The 23,045-nt window shown below is 36.5% G+C and overlaps 1 protein-coding gene across 1 annotated transcript in view; it reads left to right on the plus strand.

The window, feature by feature from the left end:
• The window catches only part of LOC109084605 (serine/threonine-protein kinase 38-like), a 47,641-nt gene extending 40,370 nt beyond the window's left edge, over positions 1-7,271 (plus strand). Inside the window, exons 10-12 of the transcript XR_006160386.1 lie at positions 3,861-4,126; positions 6,858-6,960; positions 7,103-7,271. The gene's annotated coding sequence lies outside the window, so the exon portion shown is untranslated. The remainder of the gene's footprint in view (positions 1-3,860; positions 4,127-6,857; positions 6,961-7,102) is intronic.
• Positions 7,272-23,045: the final 15,774 nt, after the last annotated feature.

A 23,045-nucleotide genomic window follows, 5' to 3' on the forward strand; every position in this document is an offset into this window, starting at 1 on the left:
CTACCTGCACAGTTTCGGTGCTGCTCCACATAATGGTGAGGAGATATGAAAAATGGCTATTTTTGCTTATAACTCCTGAATGGTTTGCCCCCAAAAAACTATAACTGATATATATTTTTGTCATATGAGATTTTTTGGATATGAGATTTTTTGATTTTTGTTATAATGTGCTGTATTTTATGAACGCATTAGTGTATCATGAAACTTGGTATAAGTCTTCAGCACAATGCCCTGAAGGAGCCTGAGAAGTTTCGAGCCAGCGCCACCTAGTGGTAAAATCAAATATTCACATGCTTATAACTTTGGATGTGGTCGAACTTATTTTCACAGGAATCAACTTTTTAGACTCCTGAATCCTTGCGGAGTCCAACAATACCAAACATGCCAGGTTTTTGCAATGTTGCATTTAAGTGATTAAAAAAACATTAGCCAATATCTTAGAAACTGTTACTCTGATTGACACGAATGCACCATAGGCAATTTGAAAACATAACATGCCGGCTATACACTTATGCCCAATTGCCAAAATTTTAATAGTAAGTGGCAAAAAGATGAAAAGATGCAAACAAAGTAGGCCATCAATCATTTTTTTACTTCTCATATTTAAAAATGTCTATAACTCCCAAAAAAAAAAAATTAGATATTTTCACCAAATTTGACACACATATGTATGGGCACACTCTAAGGACACATAAACAAATTTGGTGTGATTGTGCCTTTTGGTGGTGCTATAATTGAACAAAACATGAAATTGCCATTGACTTTAATAGAGTATTATTATATAAACTGCCATATTTTACAAATGCATTTGTGTAAAATTACAAAACTTTTTTATATACCATCGAGACCATGACCTGAAAGTACTCAAAAATTTTGAGACAGTGACCTTGTGGTCAAAAGTTACAATGAAATTTTTAATAAATACTAATAGCTTTCTGTAAATTTGTGCCTATTGTAATGAGACTGGTATTAATAGATTCCTTGGGTCATGGTGAGAACAGTGATTCCAATGTTGCTATAGTCAGCCAAACTTCCTGCCCGCCATTTTGATTTTCTTTGAAAAACCTACTTTTTCGAACTCCTCCTAGACTGTTGGTCAGATTTTTCTCCAATCACATTTCAAAAAAACATCCATTTGATAACAGCGCCACCTATTGGTCAAACGTGATAAGCCAATAAATCCTATTACTTGTGGCTGTATTTAGGATTTTTCAGCAGTTTGACTAAAACCATCCTAAAATGGCTTCAATTACTAATTTCCAGAATATAAGTTGGCGCTGTCAGAGGAACACCATTAACAAACCAGAAGTGACAAACCTTTGACATTCGTGCAGGAACTGACGGATGCTTGAAGCATTGTTGTGATGTTTCCAGTGCTTCGACCTAAAAGTGTACTGGTAGTCAACAAAACACGGGCTTCTTCAGATACAGAACTCAAAACACAGAACGCAAAAGAATGTGTACATAGCTACAGTGGTGGAGGTTCCTGGAGGAGAATAGGAAACAGGGCGGGGGTCCAAAACGAGATAGGGGAGTGGAAAGAAGCAAAACGCTTAATTCGCTGAAAAATAGGAATGGGGATGAAAGCTGAAGAAAGAAAGAGAAGTCGCCGCAAAGTAAGAGGAGCAAAACATAAAAAAGTGAAAAGGAAACAAAGTGATCTAGATCCAGCAAGAAGTACTTCAGAAACTGATCCCTCTGACAAGGATGTATGTGGGAGTCTATACTAAGAAACATAACTAATAGACATGGAGCTATCTAGGACAAAGAGTGAAAATAAACATCAGAATAACAAAAATAAAACAGAAGGTAGAACGACCTGATGAATATGGTTATCCAAAGTAAAGCTAGAGAATAGCGTTGGTCACTAAGACAACTAAGATCCATGCCAAAAAGCCGCTGTGTAGCACGTGGGGGATCAGAACTCAGATAGGAATAAGGAGTAGAAAGGGTCATAGAAACGTGGTAAGGGGGGCTACATGGGGAGCATGTAAGTGACTAAGACTTAAACCATAGGACAAGGGTATAAATCCAAACGTTGTGCTTTCTTACACATTATTTCTGAAAAACACTCTTCTCAGCTATAGGGTAAATGAGTCCAGTCCAACGTATTCCAGTGAGCATCACCATCGGTTATACAAATTATTTTATTTATTCATTTCCTCCAGATTGCACTTTTATCCTGCCTACATTTTGTTGGATTTTTAAGTAGTTCATTAGCTATAATTTAAATATCCGCTAATTAACTAAAGAATAGTTTTACCTTTAAATAGGCTAAATGTTAAATAATTTGAAGGTGGAATTGTTTCCCTCGAACCTTTAGAGGGGCACACATTTAAAAATATTATATGGGGGGGGAACTAATATATGACTCTCAACACATTCATTTTATTAAAAAATACGCTAATTATAACAATCAGTACAGAGAGTAATATTTAGAATTTTTTATTTCCCTAATGAAATAAGTTTATAAATTATTCAGAAATAATTGTTCAACTGTCATCAAGAAGAAGAAGAAAATGCAGTGTTGGTTTGCTTGCTCTCGTTCTTGTTTGTTTTGTTGGAGTGGTTCGTTGATGAGTTTTTTAATATAAAGGGGGTGTAGGGTCTTTTCCTCAAAGAAACAACCGCTGCACAAGTAAAGGCTCCAAATAAATACACAGATTTATTATTTGTACACTAATTCCTAGACTGACACGCTTAACTTTATGTTTTTATTTTAAAATGTTTGTTTTAACCGTTAATTAAATAGCCGCGATGCAAACGAATCTAATTAACTTTGTGGGACTAACGTTACAATCACAAGGTCACAAACAATATTTAGTTAGGTTTACTAATTATGTTCACTTTTAGTCATTGTAACTCTCCTCTTTTACTTTTTTTAAATTATTTGTTGTCTTTTACCTTTGTTAAATAGTTACACATCCATGTTGCATGTAACGTTAGGCTATTAGCCTATTTTTTTGAGTCATTTATGTTATACATAACTTACATAAAACTGTTTTTTATCATTTACTCTCCTCAGAACATTCAGTATATACAGTATGAGTTCTCATAAAATCTCTTTTGTCATTTTTGTTGTACTTTTATTTATTTGTTTATTTGACATTGAAATAACTGAAATAGTGTTTCATGTTGGCCTAATCCAAAATTATATATGACTGTATACACTGTTAAACTGAACTTAATTAAACAGTTAAAAAATTACCCATGTACAAACCCGATTCCAAAAAAGTTGGGACACTGTACAAATTGTGAGTAAAAAAGGAATGGAATAATTTACAAGACCACATACTGCATCAATTACAACATCATGGCTGCCTAGAAGAAGGATCCGGGTACTGAAATGGCCAGCCTGCAGTCCAGATCTTTCACCCATAGAAAACAATTGGCACATCATAAAGAGAAAGATGTGACAAAGAAGACCTAAGACAGTTGAGCAACTAGAAGCCTGTATTAGACAAGAATGGGACAACATTCCTATTCCTAAACTTGAGCAACTGGTCTCCTCAGTCCCCAGACGTTTGCAGACTGTTATAAAAAGAAGAGGGAATGCCACACAGTGGTAAACATGGCCTTGTCTCAACTTTTTTGAGATGTGTTGATGCCATGAAATTTTAAATCAACTTATTTTTTCCCTTAAAATGATACATTTTCTCAGTTTAAACATTTGATATGTCACCTATGTATTCAGAATAAAATATTGAAATTTGAAACTTCCACATCATTGCATTCTGTTTTTATTCACAATTTGTACAGTGTCCCAACTTTTTTGGAATCGGGTTTGTCTTCTTTTTTTTTTATTCAGCAGTTAATAAAGAAATGTGTTCTGCATATGTTTCATAAATATGGCTCTGTAGTGGACACCTGTGAGGCAGTGGACAGTCGCTGATGTCTGATGCTGACTAACAAAAAAAAAAAGACCTCTCTGGACCTACCCCATCTTTTGAAGGTGTGTAAATAAGTGAACAATTGCAGAGACACACCAGAAACCCTTCTAAAACATTAAATTATGTATAGTTTATTAACAGTTGTTGTTGTTTTTTTTTTTTTATATCTTCTGAGAAATCCTAGCATTGCCCTGCCTGTTACATGATGATCCTGCTGTCTGTGTATGATAAATGAGGTTTGTGCATGTGTGTATACATATATAGTTTGCATACACACATTACATCACGGTGGTGTGTTATTGTTATTAGACATTGTGCATTTAAGTATGTCAACAACATTATCAACTTCACATATGACAAAACAATTGACGGTGGGTTTCTTCATATTTCATATACTTTGAAACAATCCTTTTCTAAAATGAATACACTGTAATATTTTGATTATGTAATTTTATGTAAACATTCCCAAATCTGAACCCGACTACACCGAATCGCAAACCAGTGTGGTTATAACAGGAACCCATTTTTGGTGAGAGCATCACTGCAGACCTTTCCTGATGGTAATAGGAGCTACTTTTCTGATGACCTTCAGAAATGAGTTCACCGGACTAATGGTGACATATGTTCTGTTCAAATTACTACAGAAAAACAATTAAAAGCATACATTAAATAGTGCACTCTGTTTCTGCGTGCGTACCTTCAGGAGGGATCAACATGGACCATTTTCACAAGCATGAGTATGTGTTTCAAGTGGCCATCAGCATCGTTAAATCCTCAAGAATTTTTGTATATTTTGGTCTTAAAAAAAAAAAAAAGAATAGGATGTTGTACCAAATGATTTATAACACTATACTTTGTCTTATACACATTTAGTATCAATTACACAATAAAATGTTAATGCAATGTAGGGTGTTTCTAATTCAGTTTCTTGGGAGAGATGGGAATTGACATTGTTCGCTCTTCTGACTGCTTTTAATCAGTCTCTGGCAATTTTTTTTTCTTTGTTGGAAAGTCGGGAAAACACTATCGTGAGTTTTTTCCTTTTCTATTTGAGCAAATGAGAATGCAAAAAGATATTTGTGTATTCTCCTATTCACTGTTCTCGAATTTAACCAACTATGAGACTTCCGCTGCTGAGAAACCTGAGAACAAATTTGGGGGTGAAAAAGGTTTATTAAGCTATACCTACAGCTATCCTGAGGCTTATCAATTTCTTAAAATCAGTGACCTCTATTTAGAACAAAAGAAAATGTTACTATTGGATTGCACGTACATAAATTTTTTATTAAATTTATTAATTTTAAATTTGTATTTTTTTTTAGGTACAATTAACTGTTTTTTTTAAAGTTCTAATATATTTGAGTCACTTTATGTGTTTACAGAGTTTTTGTCAAGGTGTAAATGGTGTACATTATTATTTATTTTTTTTTTCTAACGAGTATTACCTGTTGTTTCCATGAATGGGATGGATGTGCAGTATTGAATGTCTCAGGTGATTATTTATTTAAAACTATATATTGTTGTTGTTTATCAATAATCATGTTTTGATAATGCATTTGTTTTCAGTTTTTTTTTTTTCTTTTTTAATTCATTAAAAATGTCATAGCGAAAAATAAACTAGTGGGAGGGGTGGGTGTAAATAAGAACCAAAATTGTATTGAAATGGTGGCCTCGAACACCCAGGTGGTTCCTGGCGACCATCCTAATAAAGGGTTCTCCAGAAACCGTTGAGTTCCTCACAGAACCCACCCCTTTGAGACGGTCTGCCTAGAGCTCTACAAGGGTTCCGCCGTGTGGCAAAGTAAAAACCAAAAGGTACCTCCAGTAACGCATTAGTTATTGACGTGTATAAAATCTCCTCGTTTCAACGGTCCCTTCAGTACAGAAGTCTTGTCTGATTGTCCAACAGAGTTCCCCATTCTATTTTAATAAAACAAACACTTCTTATCTTTGCAAAATGCAGAAAACAGAAGTAACACTTATTTAGAGTGTGGTGGCATAACAGAATAGCAATAATTTTTTAGTGTTCGCTTTAACTAAAACTTTACTTAAATAACAGTGCAACAGAGTTTCTTAGAGTTTTTCTTACTTAACATTACCAAATTCCATAGAATTTTAAATCATAGAATCTGTTATAGGCATTACAGGATTTTCAACTGTAGACACTTTAAGATACAGAATCTCCATTTAAACTGCAGTTATAATCTTACTAATTTATATTCACTGCTTTAGGGTACCAATTTCCTGATTTATGGCAATGGTCCTTAACCCATCTGAGCCAATACATAAATCATGTCTATCCCATAAAAGTTTGTACTCTGACTCAAACATGTCATAATCTCACAGATGCTCTGAACACAGACTTTATTTATTTTTTGTTTGATTGTTCGCCTTACTCAAGTCATAGCTTAGACATAAGCTATTAGTTATTCAGACAGATTTCTTGTCCATGGTGCATACCTTATTGCAACACACTTAACTAACTTTTGGATTAGTTTAAAATAGCATACAAATGCTAAGGCTGCAAGTAAAATAACTTACTCTAATAAAATGAGTGTGTTCTTCAGTTGTTGATGCAATGTTGAAATATGACGGAAAGCCATACCGGTAATTGTATTACAGGTTGCTTGGTCATATAATTAGAATATCATACAAAGTTGATTTATTTCACCACTTCCATTCAAAAAGTGAAACTTGTATATTAATAATATTTATTCAGCACTCACAGACCTTTAAAATCTTAAATGATTCCCTTTGAGCTAAATTGACCTGTTTCCCTTACAATACACACATTACATACACTGTGTGTGTTATTGTTATAGACATTGTGCATTTAATTAGTCAACAACCATTAATCAATTCACTAATATGACAAAAAATTGACGGTGGTGTTTCTCATTTTAAAGATACTTTGAAAAAAGCCTTTTCTAAATGAATAAATGTAAATATTTTGTTATTTAATTTTAGGTAAATCCCTAAATGAATGAACAGACTACACAGAATCTCAGAAGAGTTGTGGTAATAACAGGAGACCCATTTGGTGAGAGCTGCACTGCAGACTTTCCTGATGGTGAGGAGCTACTTTCTGATGAACCTGCAGAAATGAGTTCACCTTACTATGAGTGACTATGTTCTGTTAAACATTATACAGAAAAACAATTAAAAGTACATTAAAGTGCACTCTTTTTCTGCTGTATCTGTTGAACATTCAGGAGGAGATCATGGACCATTTTCACAAGACTGAAGATGTGTTTCAGTGGCCATCAGCATCGTAAATCCTCACAATTTTTGTATATTTTGACTTTAAAAAAAAAAAGAAAAAAAAAGATGTATAACAAATGATTTATAACACTATACTTTGTATTATATCACATTTGTATCAAATTACAAAAAAAAAAATTGTTAATGCTAATGTGAGGGTGTTTCTAATGCAGTGTCTTTGGGAGAGATGGTAAATTTGACATTGTTCTCTCTTCTGACTGCTATTATCAGTCTCTGTCAATTTTTTTTTTCTTTGATTGAAAGTCGTGAAAACACTATCGTGGAGTTTTTCTTTTGCTATTTGAGCAAATGAGAATGCAAAAAATATATTTGTGGTATTCTCCTATTCACTGTTCTCGAAGTTTAACCAACTATGATGACTTCCGCTGCTGAGAAACCTGGAAATGTGAAAAAGGTTTATTAAGCTATACATACAGCTATCCTGAGGCTTATCAATTTCTTAAAATCAGTGACCTCTATTTAGAACAGGAAAGAAAATGTTACTATTGATTGCACTGTACATAAAATTTTTATTTAATTTATTAATTCAGGGATATTGGGATATTGAACCTTTTCACAATATTCTAATTTTCTGAGATACTGAATTTGGGATTTTCCTTAGTTGTCAGTTATAAACATCAAAATTAAAAGAAAAAACATTTGAAATATATCAGTCTGTGTGTAATGAATAAATATAAATCAACTTTTTGATAATATTCTATACAGCACCTGTATGTCTAGATCTAAGAGACCTTATACACTATATGACATAACCATATTAAAAATGATTAGATATACATATATTAAAATGTTTTATATTTTTCCCCCTCCTTTTGTGATGAAATTTTATATATGGTCCTGGAAAAAAAATCTCCACTGGTTTTGAGAGCTCACCAATAAAGGCTCTCCTATTTATAATGGTATTTTGGGAGTCTCAAGTTCGGGGTCTCACACTAAACACATTTTAAAAAAGTGTGTTTTATAAAATGTGTCTGCACTTTGTAAATAATCTTCAGATCTTAATTTAGTCACTAATTGCTTGATTTTGGTGTGTGTTTTTTGGATCATTGTCTTGTTGGAGAAGACCCACATTAAACCCCTTTTAAGAGTATCCTAGCAGGAGACAGTCAGGTTGCTTGATTTTTATAATCTATTGATATCTAAAAGAGCCTTGGAACTCATTGGATGTCAGGGATCTAAACAACAAGAGGTCCAGACGTCCGGCATTCAAAAATAGGCCACAGCCTGACAGCAGAACACAGAAGTATACAGTGGTAAAAGAAAAGTGTTGGCCCCCGTTCCTGACTTTCTTATATTTTATCTTGAATGTTGTCACACGTTAATTGTTTCAGATCATCACACAAATTTCTAAATTAGTCAACGACGAGCTAATGTGAAGACAAAGGAGGGGTTAAAACAACATGCAGTTTGTTTTTTTGTTTTAAATAAGGGTTTTTATTATTAAGGGAAAAACAAAATCCACAAAAACTTTTTGACAGTACAGGCCTGGTGAATAAGTGTTTGCCCCCCCTGTTACAAACTGTCGTTTATCACACCTGAGTTCAATTTCTCTAGCCACACCCAGGCCTGACAGTGCCATACATGTTGGCAACTCAGAAATCTCTTACCGGACCTGCCTGAAAAGAGCTAGTAGACCAAAAGATCCTCAAAGCTAGACATCATTGCCGAGGATCCCAAGAATTCAGAAACAAATGAGAAAAGAAAGTAATTGAGATCTATCAGTCTGGTAAAGTTATAAAGCCATTTCTAAAGCTTTGGACTCTTTGAGAACATTCCCAGGAGTGGCCGGCCAACCAAAATTACCACAAGAGCCCAGTCGACGACTCATCAAGAGGTCACAAAAGACCCCACAACAACATCCAAAGAACTGCAGCGCCTCACTTTGCCGCAGTTAAGGTCATAGTTCATGACTTCCACCATAACGAACAAGACTGTAATAATTGTCTGCATGGCAGAGGTTCCAAGATGAAAACCGCGCTGAGGCAAATAGCACATAATAGCTTGTCTAAGTTTTGCCAGAAACCCTCTGATGATCCCCACGACTTTTGGGAAATACTTTGTGGACTGACGAGACCAAAAGTTGAACTTTTTGGAAGGTGTGTGTCCCATTATGTCTGGCTTAAAAGTAAGACTGCATTTCAGAAAAAGAAGATCATACCAACAGTAAAATATGGGTGGGTGGTAGTGTGATGGTCTGGGGCTGTTTTGCTGCGCCTTCAGGACCTGGAAGACTTGCTGTGATAAATGGAACCCATGAATTCTGCTGTTTACCCAAAAAATCCGAGGAGAATGTCCGGCCGTGCTGTTTGTGATCTCAAAGCTCAAGCGAACTTGGGTTCTGCAGCAGGACAATGATCCCGAAACACACCAGCAATCCACCTCTGAATGGCTGAAGAAAAACAAAATGAAGACTTCGAGTGCCCTAGTTCAAAGATCCTGACCTGACTCCTATTGAGGACTTGGCTGTGGCAGGACCTTAAAAAAGTGGTTCATTCATGCTCGAAAACCCCTCAATGTGGCTGAATTACAACAATTCTGCATAGATGAGTGGACCAAAATTCCTCCACAGCGCTGTAACACTCATTGCAAGTTATCACAAACGCTTGATTGCAGTTGTAGCTGTTAAGGGTGGCCCAACCAGTTATTAGGTTTAGGGCAAACACTTTATCTTCACACAGGGCCATGTAGTTTTGGATTTTTTTCCCCCTTAATAAAAACCTTCATTTAAAAACTGCATGTTGTGTTCACTTGTGTTATCTTTTACTAATATTTAAATTTGTTTGATGATGTGAAACATTAAAGTGTGACAACCATTCAAAAAAATTAGAATAATCAAGAAAGAGGGGCCAACAATATTTTTCAAACCACTGCATTTCAAAATGTAGACATGGGGTCTTATTTTTTTTTTTCCCTGCGTTCACCAAACCCATCTTGAGTGTTTGCTGCTAAAATGCTTTTATTTAGTTTCATCTGACCAATAAAACACAGTCCCGTTTCAGTCTGACAACTGAGTATGCTGAGACTTTTTTTGGAAAAGAGCAGAGCATTTTTCCTTGAAACTCTTTTAAACAAATCTTGGTGATGTAAGTCCTGATTAATTGATTGATTGATTGGTTGGTTTTTTATTTATTTATTCTAAGTATTTTTTTTTGACCCCGGAGACTCACTATATATATCCTGTATTATATATTGAAAATAGATTTGTTTAAGCTAATGAAGAGTTGTTTTAGTACGGAGCTCCTCTGGTCCCACTTTGTCAAAAAAAAAAAAATTACTATCTTGTGGTCTCAAGATACTAACTCGTGGCCTCAAGATACTAACTCGTGGCCTCAAGATACTATCTCGTGGCCTCAAGATACTAAACTCGTGGCCTCAAGTTACTATCTCGTGGCCTCAAGATACTATCTCGTGGCCTCAAGATACTATCTCGTGGCCTCAAGATACTATCTCGTGGCCTCAAGATAGTGAAGTGTCTGAAACATGGACCCTTATTTATTAAACTGGACCCTGTACTGTAGTGCAATGTAAAACTTCACATTCTGTGCAATATTCTCTGTTTTAATATTCAGGTGTAATAAAGTTTGCTGCAGTTCTGCCTTCTATTTATTTACTAGTACTGTACTGTTCATCACAATCAATTCAATTCTGTTAATACAGTAATGTAAATATTGTAGGGCTGCATATCCATAGTCCTTTATAATTCTTCTTCATATTTTATAGCATATATTTATACTTTTCACATGTATGTAGGCTACTTGTTTATTTACCAACTTCTATTATTATTTATATTCCTTTAAATGTCTTGATGTGCACATCAACTGTGAAACAAGAATTGTCCCCCGAGTTATCAATATCAATAAAGATCAATAAAGTATTTCTGATTCTGATTTTAAGTTAGCCTATAGTAGTGTGCAGACTGGTTCATTAATGTGAAGAGATGCATTAGTAAATGTGTAAGTTAACATTAACCAAACATTAAGTAATCCTGAAGAGTGGATTTGTTCATTGTTAGTTCATGTTAACTAATGTATTTAACTAATATTTTAGTATATGAATAAGTTAACATGAATAATGTTTAATTATTGCTTGGTGCGTAGTCCATTGTTAGTTAATGCTAACTAATGCAAATGCAACTAATGTTAACATTAACTAATACAACCTTATTATAAAGTGTTACTCATATAATAAAATATATTATTATTATTTATTTATTTATTTATTTATTTGTTTATTTTTATTAATTTGATTTAAAAAAAAAAAACATTAATTCGCAAAATCACAATTTTAACCAGAAAAAAAAACACAATTAGATTTTTACCCCCCAAATTGTGCAGCCCTAGTTCTATATCTGATGTGTTATAAAGTTTATTTTATAAAGTTTATTTTGATAAAAAAATATATATATTATATATATATATATATATATATATATCTGGTGTCCATGATAAAAATAACATTTAAGAGGTGTGTGAACTTGAAAGGACGATCTCAGAAACTGTAATACACTCAAGTTTGTACTTGACTAACTGGGACCCAGATCAGGAAAAAGACCAACTGGACAAGCCGACTGTCTCCTAGTGTGACGGTCTTGCCTGGGTGGCCTCTTTACTGAGTGGACCTGCATACAACACACAATGGAGATACAACACATGGAAATAAGGATGTCATTGCCTGGAGAATAAATCAGTTCCACAGCATGTCTTATTAGCTCTGCTGTATTTATTTAAAACAGTTTTCTTCTTTTAAATCCTCTTAATCAAATTAAATATTTTACTTTTGTGATCATATAGTGGTTGAGTTTTCATAATAAGCATTATAATAAACATTTTTAATTTAATTACAAATCAATTCAATAATTAAAATGCAATATCTTCAGTGAAGTACAGAACAATTCAATCTAATTTTTAAGGCAAAAACATCCTCACCTAGTGTGTTGAACACGTGCCCACTCTACACTAATAAAACAAATTAAGCCACTAAACATGTTAAAACGTTTGTTATCAAATAGGCCAACACAACTACACTTGCTAGAATACGCCAGTTTAAAACATAAGCCTGTAAATTATGTCCATCATAAAGCAGTTGTTAAGAACGTAACGATAAGGCACCCTGCCCACCAAAGTGTTTTTCCCAGAGGCTAGCGTATTTTTTCAAACAACAAAAAAACTCACAGCTGGGCGTTTTCAGCAGAGCACCTGACGTTTTCAGCTGGCTAAAAAGGCTTTGGTGGACACGCAGCCTAAGAACAGCATTACCATGGCGGCCCCCACCATGTGACAGGACAGTAGTAGTACAGTAGTGGACAGAATGTAAAACCAATGCTTGGTCATAGCCTGGCCCAAGCCCGCCCCAGCGGCCATATAAACCACCGTGAAAATAAACGTCAGTGACTAGGCAACTACATAGTAGGAAAATGGTAGAATTGCCCCCTTGCCTTACTTTTGACGGTAGACCAGTGTTTCTGCTTTTTTATTTCCGCTCAACTACGGTCATTTGGATGCTTTTGTCCATATTAAGGATTTCCTAGCACGTCAAAAGTTATTACTTTTATGAGACCGTTTTGGACTTTTGTGCGAGAGCACCCTCTGGCTTTGAGAATGAATGCAAACTGTTCAGCCAAGGACTATAGAAATACAAAGACGATTCACTCCCTATATGAATGGGAGATACTGCAAGCGCACAATATAGCGGAATAGTCCCGCCCATAGATATGTATAGGTAGATGCCCCATACTACTGCGCCAAGCACGTAGATGTGTCCGCCACTCTTTAACGGTCAACTTGACATCATTCACCATAATAATCAAGGAATATCTTTATATGCCACAATCCTGCACAGCCGATGGTTGTAAAAAAAAAGCCGGGATTTAAATTCCTGGGATAACCTTTCACAGGTGAGAATGTGTTGGTTTGTGTTTTAAATGTATTAACTGAATATTACAAGTTTTGAAACATTGGTAACTTATGTTACTGTTATGGTCAAGTTGACCCTTCGAATATGGCAGTCGCTAATGAGGCTTCTATGTATGCATACCTATGGTCCCGCCTTCTAAATGAAAGAGCCAATCAACTGATTGGTAAAGTAATTGCGTCACTACAGCGGCCATTATAAGCTCCAGTTCCCATAGAAATCTGAGGCTAGACAAGCCAATGTGCATGTGCAGTCATAAGCGTGTTATTTCTAGCCTGAAAAAAAAAAAAAAAAACAAAAGAAAAAAAGGCTTTTTTAACACTATTTGAGCATAATAAACAAAATTTTAATAAGTCATTTCAGATTGTGTTGTTGATTTGAAAATTGTAATTTATTTGTGAGTTAATAGGGCAGTTTTTGAGATTTCAGGATTCCCCCATTCATTTAGATAGGACTTATCTTGGATGAGCTGCCCGACGTTGAAAATGTGGCCACTGATTTAACCAACTTTCCTTGAAAGAGACTTTGGTTCAGCGCTCTGTAATGTTCACATAGCCTCATTCTGGATGCAAATAAAATGTCAGGTCATGCATAGACTATCTGGTCTCTTTGCATATAAATCTAGATTTATTCACAGTGGCCCTTGAAAATCTCTACGTGAAACACACTAGCCACCCCGAAAGAAATGCAGAAGATACATCCAGCTTGTATTCTACACACCACACACTACTACTCACAAAACTAACTTATCTTCTTCATTATATGGCAAACAAAAATCAAGAAACAATACAACTTATTTTTAAAGGTCAAACATTGTGATAATTGCAACAGAATTCACTCATTAGGCTACCTTATGAAGCAAACTGACTGGATGTGCCTGACTAACAGGTGGGTGGGCCCCCAGGCCCATCCGTAGCTATGCAACTGCTTGATATTATACCATAGAGACTGTGTCTGTTCCCCGTCCTAGCAAATACAATTTACAATAATTTAAGGGTAACAATTTAATTGATGTTCAACAAATAATAATAATAATAAAAACAGATATTACACAGATAAACACATGATAGAGCTTGGCTTAATACTAGACATTTGTACTGGCTACTGTATACAGGCCACCCCAGGGCACCATACAACCTTTTTTTTTTTTGTAAAATCACACTGACATTATAAGTGAACCTCAGAGAACATGATAAAAAAAAATGCAGTTCATGACCACATTAAGACAAGCAGCATACAGACAGAAATAGAGACAGCAGAGAGAAGACAGGAAAGATTTTAAACTGATTGCAATTGATGAAGGTACTATGTAGAAGAGTTTAACACAACAAGTCAAACAGATCTCCATTTGTGGTTGTGACATTTTCATTTATTACAAGTATTATCCAGTACCCAGATATTTAAAATACTAATTTACAGTATAATTAGAGTACATAAACTAACTAGAGATTAAAACATTACCAATCGTTCCTAGTTAAAAAAAAAAAAAAAAAAAAAAAAAAAAAAACTAAAAACAGGGATGAAAACTGACTTGATTGTATGGTTAAATGAACATTATTATCTTCAGATCTTCAGAGAGTCACTTGCATTTACTGTATTAAATAAATAAGGGGACACTTAATCATCACAGTAGTAAACACAAAGTCAGTTAAACTTCACAGATATCAATCTGTCCCAGTTAGGAAGCATAACTGATTGTGAATTAGTTTCAACTGCTTTGGTTTGCAAATGAAAGTGAAAACATTTTTATTTTTTCCATCAGAGTTTTTAGATGATGATGATGGCATTGATGCCATTGACTCACCCTCACGTTCACCAGACTTGAATCTAATTGGAAACCTCTGGGACATTATGTATTGGAGCATCTGAAGCACCACAGACTGTCCAGAAGCTCACTGATACCTGGATCTAGGTCTGGCTGGAGATGCGCGCTCAGCGGCCTTCAAATCCTTCATTCCACGAAGGTCCAGGTCTGAACCTGAACGACATAGGGGTCTGGTCCGTCTTGGTCTGAGGATCAGAGACGGGCATGGGGGCTAGTGTCACGGCTCACGCTCCTCCCCCACCTGCGGTTAGGGGTAGGAGGAATTGCGGGGTCAAAGGGGGAGGAAGGCAAGGACTAAGGGATGTGATCCAGACAAGGCGTCAGCGCTTTCGTCCGGATCAGAGTGATACTTATCGTAACTAATCGTTTCCTTTGGGGGTTTTTTTACATCTGCCTTATCTTCCCCTTCCTAATTCCCCTATAACCACCAGCTCTCCACCTGACCGAGATTAGGTGGGAACTTCCTGCATTGCAGTCTCCTATGCTGGACCTATGATATTTTGGTTGGTTCTATGGCTTCATAGTGACCACCTTACGGGATGGTCGGGACTAAAGGCTTCTTGGAGTTGCCTCTTGTGCAGGGCTCCAGCGCGGGAATTGTGGTGGGGTGAGTATGATCCATGTCTATATATATATTAATGTGCTGGTGGTTAATGTGTGGTCATGGGCTGTGGTCATGGGCTGTCACCGGCCAAATGTGTGTCTGGTTTTTTTCAATGTGTGCTTCAGACACGGATCACAAATGAGGCATTCCCCATAGCGACCCCCTAGAGGACGCATTGTCTCTTTACCTAAGTAACTGAGACATTTTTACATTGTTATTTTCTGTGATTTTGAATCCAGCCCTCAGTGTGTTGTTGATTTTGGTTTTTATGACTATTGTCATAATTTTGTTCTTAACCTTGATCCATTGTGTGATTTAAGTGTTTTTTTTTTTTTTTTTTTTTTTTTTTTTGTAGCAGTGTAGTTTTCTTCATTGTTATTGATTAATCTCCTTTTTTTATTGCCCACTAAAAAAGAGATCTAGTTTTGCCAGACCTGCCTGAAGATAACTCAGAGCATCTTTATTGGCTTCTTCATCTTCAGAGTTTCTCTTCATTTCCTCCAGCTCTCGCACCCAGGTTTCTTTCCCAGCCTCCTTTACTCTGGGGGATGAAGAAGTCCAGATGCTGAAGAGTGAGGGCAGAGTCTGGTTTTAATGCGATTTGAGACAGATGCTTTATTTTTCTGTAAGCATTGAACAGAAAGAATTGACCTTTGGTCCTCAATATCCTGCAGATCTTGGTCAAGTCTATCATTTAAACCTGAAAACCATCTTGGACTTTTCTTCAGCCTTTTTCATACTTCTTTTATCAAGTTGTCAAAATCTATCTTTATGGTGGAGTTTTTGACGATGTATTTCTTGTTTTCTTTGACATGTTTGCTATGATGACACTTCCCTGTGCACACGGTGCAGAAAGAAGCCATCTTTCTGACTTCACATTTGCTAGGATCAGGAGAAACCCACCAGCAGCCAAACTTCTATGACAGTTTTTCCTCAACAGACGGTGCCCAGGTCGTGGGCCTCCTGTTCCTTCCATGATGCGCTCTCAATGGGCACCTTTATTTTTCCCACTCTTTTGTAAATTTAATGGTAAAGTTTTTACATCCTCAATCTTTTCCTTGTTTTGCACCACCTGCCTCCTGAATCTGAAGTTTTTTCAGCCTTTTTTTTGCTCCATCTCTTGAACTCGCAGCTGTAAGTTGCAGATGTATGCTTCATCAAACTGAATTCGCTCCATCAGGACATCTGAAGTCAACTCTAAACTACTTCTGTTCTTTTCATCCAGAGTCTCAAGAAAAAATTCATCTCTTCCACACTGTCTTCCCAGGCGTCTCTTTGAGCACGAAGATAACGTCTCTCATTTTTGACGGCCTTTCAGCCTGCGGTTGTTGGTTGGGAATAAGAAATGAACCAGGTTGGCAGGTCACTTTTGTCTCGTCTGCAAGGGATTTTAGCTTTATTAATGGACGCCATGAAGGACGTTTTTTTTGGGTGGCTCTGCAGACCATCAGAGTGTGTGATTAAAAAACACAATGTTGTTTCACAATGTCTTTACCAGAAACAAAGACAGAACTGAACTGAAAATGTAATGCTGTCTGTCTGAGAGACGATTCTTAGATGGCCTGAATCACAAAAACACACAGCAATCAACTTCACGAAACTCCATCATTGCTCTGAAACAGAGTGGCTAAAATTCTCAGCAACTTCTAGATCTCTTTTGTCCAGTCCTCTAGTGTGTCTCCGTAGCCTGGGGTATCAATGATGGTGAGAGATATGGGACTCTGTACATGAAAAGACCTCATACATGGTGATTTGCAGAGGTTTGTGATTTCTGACCCTGATCTATGGGCTTCTTCTTCTGTTATTTCATACCATATTTCATCTCAAATAAACTTCACTCCCAGTAAGTAGTTTGACCATGCTGTTGATGAGTGTCGTCTTACCAGCGCCAGTCTCTCCCACCAGCAGAATGATTTTATTTGGTTTACTGGTGTCTTTTCATCCCATAAGTAAATTTTCTGACTTTCCCATTATCATCAAGCATGTTTCTCTGTGTATGTAGACGGTATCGTTTAGGAGGACCTTGATGAATAAGAGTTAGTCTGCGTGGTAGAAAATTTGGCTGTCTGGTGTAAAATAAAGATGAAGGCAAATTTCAGAAAACTGGGTGAATCCGCTCCTCAAAGGGGGATTTAGTAAATCATCCTGCATTTAGATCCATGTTTCCCATCGTCTTCACTTTAGCTTTCTGACATTACACCACTGCAAAAATTATTATTATATATTTATAAATCCAGTGTTCATCCTCGAGACACTGAAAAAGACGCAAGTTTATGTTATGTTTACAAAGAAAAGCAATGTATTGAATGCAAAAAAAACCTTCTGTTGTGAACGGCCACTGCTTTTGATAATATAGCTCCAAATTGCCCAACGGATATCATCACGACACGGACTGTGGTACTGGGAGGACGGATGCAGGAAATGTACAAAGTTTATAAAATTTATTATTATTAACCTATATTATATTATAAACAAATATTAAAACCAATATAGTGACACTTTTTCTGTTGATTGGTTCTGTTTCTTTGATTGTGACAGTCATAGTGTGACAAAATCAAGTTCAGCACAGAAAAAGCATCATGAAGAGAACAGAGATACACCTTCAATTTGACTTTTAGTTAGAAGTAAATAGTTTACCCTAAAGCATGTGAATTTGGACTCACACCCTGGAATCCATGGTGATTGTTAGACTAAATGTGTCCACTTCACAGAAGACCTTCACCGTACCTCTCCAGTCTGCTTTGAGCAAAACAATTCACTTAGTTTCCTCAGAATATGATGATTGTTATTGTAAATAGTTATGTATAAAAAAAAATATATCCATTAAATCTTCTATATGAGGGATATTATGCTTGAGGGGTCTCAAAACAATTTGAGAGGACACTTTAATCATATACATACATAAATAAATATTCCTTCACACCAGCCTCTGAAATGAATTAGCGTTTTTTAAATAACAGGCTGATGTTCCCAAACCATCAATCTTCAGTTAACCAGGGGTGTCATAACGTCCCCCCCCTCCCTATCCTCAGACCCAAAACATCTACAGCTCAGCGCCTTAGCTTACCTACTACGTTACTGAAGTCCTGTTTGATGTTGAGTAAGAGGGCCCGGGCTTTTTGCAACCACTTCCTCAGAAGAAAGAGAGCATTGCCACTTTATTTTAATAAATAAAGTTTTTAATGCTATAGTATCATTCTATTTTACACAAAATATAAGACATACAAGGATGAGGATGTCCCAGTCAGAGCATCGGTTTGTTTTTCATGATGCAAAACGCCATTTGCCTGGCATACAATAAACTGATTTTATTCAATTTAATAATGAAACTAATTACTTTGGATGTTTTAAAATATAGTTAAACATATACATTTTTCTGGGGGTGTAGTTGGTGGTAGTTAATGGAAAATTTTAGGGTCTGTCGCTCAACAACAGGCTCAATAATTATTACTTTGTATATATGAAAGCATTTTGATTATAAATATACTGTCCACTTCCCTGTCGCTTTTTCTCATACCATAATGGTCCCATGAACACGCTAACTTTTTTATGGTCAAGAAACAAAACAAAATCGTACCACTCCTCACTACCAAAGCAATATATATATATATATATATATATAATATATATATATATGATATATTATATAGATATATATATATGATAAAGGATTATAGGATTTTTATGAACAGATGTTCCTCGAATGAGGCCCCCTGGGGCTAAAAGCATGTTTATTATGCAATTTTGGGAGACACAACAATTGTGAAATGGAATAGAGAAATGGAATTATATATTTTAATATTCCTATGGGAATATTACCTATTTTATTATGTAGAAAATCTTGTCAATTATTAATTCCCCATTATTGACACTTTTTTTTAATTACAAAAAGAAAAAAAGAAAAAAAGAAAGAAAAAAATCATGAAAAACTAAATGTATTGGTGATTCAAAAAAAAATCTATTGTTTTTGCCTATGCGATGTTCAGTCAAGTTCTTTTATTATCTATATGAGTATTAGTATTATTTTAATTAAGGATTCTCCAGATGTCCTCTACCTAAAAGACATAGCCTATATATTATGAATGTAAATATCAATATTATAATTGTATTTAATTTAATGCTCTAAACAATGCAATGACATGACAAAAAAACTACTGCTTTTTTTTTTCTAAATTTATTAGAATTTTTGATTGCCAGATCTTCAAGAGATAATAGTTATATGTCTCTGTACTGTTGCATTTTTAAAATGTACTTCTTTTCAAACGAAATTCATATATACCAGGTTAGTAATTTTCAGAAATTACTTAATTTCAAAAATATACTGAATGTCTTATAGCTATGCCCCACACCCAAACACACACACACACACCAAACACACACACACAAAAAGATTTCAAAGTGACATTCAATGACATAGTATAGCTAAAAGTATGGTGATCCATACTAAGACATTCGTGCTACTGCATTTAAAACCCATCCCAAATGTGGCTGACACATCCACTGCAGTGAACACACACAAACACAACCACACTTACACCGACATCCAACGTGCACAACACCACTGCCACACACCACACACACAAGTTGAGCAGTGGGGATCGCCATTTTATGCTGCGGCGCACGTCCGGGGGGAGCAGTTGGGGGTTTCAGTGTTTTTAGTTTCAGTACACCGATCGTGGTATTGCCGGCCCGAGACTCGAACCCACAACCTTAGGGTTAGGAGACAATCTCTCTAACCACTAGGCCACAACTTCCCCTACACATTATTCACTGCTCAAAACAAAGCATGAAACCGTCGGCTTCCTACCTCCTCGGAGAAAAACACTCCTGGGACACGGATTGGGAATAATCCAGAAAACCAGAGCTATTTCCAGTCAGAGAAACCAACAGCGATTAAAATTTAGCCTGATGTACTCTTTTTATCTGTAGACTTTTATGAATCTTCAGAAAAGTGGCATCACGAAGGAGCTCAACATCTATATATTTTTATCCTTAAGTGAAACTTATTCTTACTCCCGTTAAGGAAACTTTAAATATTTGACATAAACAACCTTTGTAACTCGTTACAGTTTTGGGTGTGATATTGGAGAATGATCTTACAGGACAAAGATTATAAAGAATTTTACAGTCTTCCTTGTTGATTATGATCCACTTTAGTGAGAGATTTCCTGAATAAAAAACTTTCAGTGCTGTCCAAATACAAGTTAAATTTTTGGTGCACTGCAAAACAAAATCATACATCTTTGAGCTAGGGTGCTGGTTGGTAAATGTTTTTCTTTAACAAATTGTTTCAGTTGCTGCTTTTCTTAGCCTTATTATTATTCAAGACTTATATTTTCAGCAGGATATACATCATCAACACACTGGAGTGGAAAACTCTTCTCGAAAGGGGCAGTTCATGGTACGCATAGTTTCCCCCAAACCAGTTTAACAAAAAAACCCTGGCCCTGAAGTCAGCTGAAATTTAAACTTGGTTCCCTGAGATAAGGAAAGGAGCGTTGCATAAAGGATGCTTATGGGGAAACTCCCTACAAAATCCATGGGATGTTGAAGTTATAAAATCTTGGCGGGCAGAGGTAGACGCTAGGTAGACCAACAGGTTGCCTCACAGCTGACACCAATTGAACCCCATGCTGGACCAAGCCCAGGAGGAGGAAATTACATCTTGTTGGAGGTGGGCCCTCACCCCTTCATGACTGACCAGCCCATTTAGAGTGAGCCTCTGAAGCATACAAAGAGCTGCTCTGAGTGCCAAAATGGGCCAGAGCGAATCAACATACTCTCAGAGCCCAAACTGATCAGCCTCTGAATTAGGAAGAGCTAGAAGGGGGATAACTTGTGCTCTGAATGGAGTAGATAGTACTTTAGGCACATAGCCTTGTTCTTGGTTTGAGGATGACTCTACAGTCATTGGCCCCAAACTCAAGGCATAAAAGCACTCACTGACATACAGTGGCTTGAAGGTCGCCCCACTTGCTTGACTGATGCTAAAGCCAAAAGGAGGATGGTCTTAAGTGACAGGGGCCAGAGTGGGGGCGGCACCAGGAGGACCAAGCACAAGCACTGAAACTTCCTGACCTGTTTGATGACCAGAGGAAGCAGGGCAATTAGTGTGAAGGCAGACCCACACCATTTGAACCATTTGGGGATGTGCAGTTGATCTCCTTCAAATCCAGTCAAAGACGGCACTCAATCCGCCTCCTCCAGAGGAGGGAGCTTGCCATATCCATTTTTTTCAGTACCGTCAACGGAGGTGAGTACAGCCAAATTAGAAAGGTGGACGCGAGTATGGGGCATGCCACGCCTTGGTAAGTTAATTGAGAACTTCTGTGAAAAGTCTGAAGAGGAGTGTCTTCCCCGCTGCCGGGGCTTTTTCCAAGGCTTTGAGCTTCTTGCTTTTTGCTTCAGAGTCCACCGAGGAGATGATCTTCATGCTGAAGGAGAGAATTTCCTCTGAGGAGCGGTGCTTATAGGCAACTTATAGAGCAGTCGGCTCCACCCCTCTTGGTGAGCTGAAGCCAGGGGTGGACTTGCCCATTAGGCATAGGCAGGTAACCACCTTCGGCCCCCAAAATCCAAGGGCTCTCTAAAATGCACACAGGCTTACGCTGGGGAAATCATTCAGTGGACTTTCCTTGTCAACATAGACTGTTTTTTCACACTTTTCTTATTCTCACTAATTCAAGTTTTCCTATTAATGAATCTCAGAAGGGAACTGACTGTATTCAGAAAAGTTTTAATTGCATTTTAATTTATTCTGATAAAAGCAGTTGCTGCTTTGTTTACAGCTGTTACCGGGGGAAACCACAATATTTCTAACATTCGAAAAGTGCCTCCTGTTGGCATAGAATGAATATGTGATGTTTTGGTGTCGGACCAATGCGGAAATCCACCACATGACACCCGTTTTAAATTAATATAATAATTTATACTTCTGACTTACCCCTGTTTTTTTTTTTTTTTTAAAGGTTTAAAGGCTCAATTGTGAGGTTTATCCTTTTATTATTTATTTTGTTTTTGTGTGAAAAACCTGTATTTCAACTGTATTTTGCTATTTCGTGGTCTACAACATGAAGCCATTATAACATGTACATGAAACATGTAGAAACAGTGGGCACAGCTATGAGGCACCATTGAGCAGCAGCAAGCATCACAAAAAATGGAACCTCACAGTTGATCTATTGTCTGCAAATGTATAGGGCCCCATTCATATATTTTGCCCTGGGTCCCCAAATCACAAAAATCCACCCCTGGCTGAAGCTCATTTGTTTGTGCAGCTACACGAACGTGAACAAATCAGGATTCAGTATCAGAGTAAACAGGAGTTTCCCCGTAAGCATCCTTGAGCAACGGGAGAGACCGTTTTAAAGGGAACTGCCCAAAACTGGGCAAGCGATACAGTATAATGCTAGACAGAGGGGTGAAAGCTTTGTAGAGTGAGAAAAATAAATATATAAAATAAACAAATAAACCTTATTGGGTCAGTGTTTTGCTGCCCAAATCTAAAGCGACTTGTTAAAGAAAAAAAAATAAA

The sequence above is a fragment of the Cyprinus carpio genome, chromosome A7 (assembly GCF_018340385.1).
Source record: "Cyprinus carpio isolate SPL01 chromosome A7, ASM1834038v1, whole genome shotgun sequence".
NCBI classification, from domain to species: Eukaryota; Metazoa; Chordata; class Actinopteri; order Cypriniformes; family Cyprinidae; genus Cyprinus; species Cyprinus carpio.